This window comes from Apaloderma vittatum, unplaced genomic scaffold (genome assembly GCF_000703405.1).
Source record: "Apaloderma vittatum isolate BGI_N311 unplaced genomic scaffold, ASM70340v1 scaffold24234, whole genome shotgun sequence".
NCBI lineage: Eukaryota > Metazoa > Chordata > Aves > Trogoniformes > Trogonidae > Apaloderma > Apaloderma vittatum.
In genome coordinates, this window is record NW_009712466.1 from 601 (window position 1) to 1676 (window position 1076).

Below are 1076 nucleotides of genomic sequence, written 5' to 3' on the forward strand. Positions count from 1 at the left end.
ACAGCACTGGGGGGGGCAGGGGCCCCATACCCTGTAAATGTTGAGCCACCGGCCCCAAACATGATGCAGGGGATGTGTGATGCTGCGTTAGATAAAAATGTTGCAGCTGATGGTGCTTTCAGAAGGTCCCCAGCCTAAAGAGACACCAGCACAGGGGGAATTTGTCTAATTATCGCCAAATAGTCATTGGTGCCTGATAGGGGTGATGTCAAAGGGTACATCCAGCAATGTATTTCATAAAAGGGCTGATAAAAGGAGGATGCTCTGTGAGGCACCCCTGCTGGGAGAAAGCAACATTTCTCTTTTTAAAGTACATTCTGAAGCTGACTCCACAAAAGTGGTGTTGGCACTTTGTCACCCTACAAATCCCAACCTCTCGGGCTGCCACAGAACGATGACAGGAGATGCAAAGAAAAAAATCTGGAAGTGGAGCTACAGGAGATGAAATGGCCCGACTGTAGCCTTTTATTTTTTTTTTCGCAAGAGCTGAAATTCATGACACGGTACCGCAGAGCAGCAGGAGGGCTGCCAGCACCAGGGAGCATCCTGGGGAAAAGGCCAGCGTGGGTGCAAAGCTGCCTGGGGACACGCTGGGATGGGAACTGGAGGACCTTTCCCCCACCCTGGGGACCTCTCCCACAGCGAGATGAAGGAGGAACGGAGACATCAAATGTCTTCAGATGGAGGGGGGTCATTTAAAAGTGTGGCTGGGGGTACAAGCCTGCTAAACAGCCTACAGGGAGGGGAGAGCCCCCTCCTGCTTCCCCTGGGCTGGCTCACTCTGCAAACTCACACAAAGAAAAAACATTCCACATTTATTTTTAGGAAAATTTTAGGGTTTTATAAGGCAAGGATGAAATCTTGAGGCTATACTTAGCAGACAATGAAGCCTCTACCTCTCGGAAGTCACTTGCACCCTTGTTCTCTTCCACCTCGAAAATGCCCCCGAGTCAGCAGTGATGAGCATTTAGGCACCAAGACCGGCATCCACCTCGCTGAGGACGAGGGCAATGAGGTCAAAGCGAAATGGCTGGTAACATGTAATTTTTGGAGCCTGTAAAAAAAGGGAGGGGGGG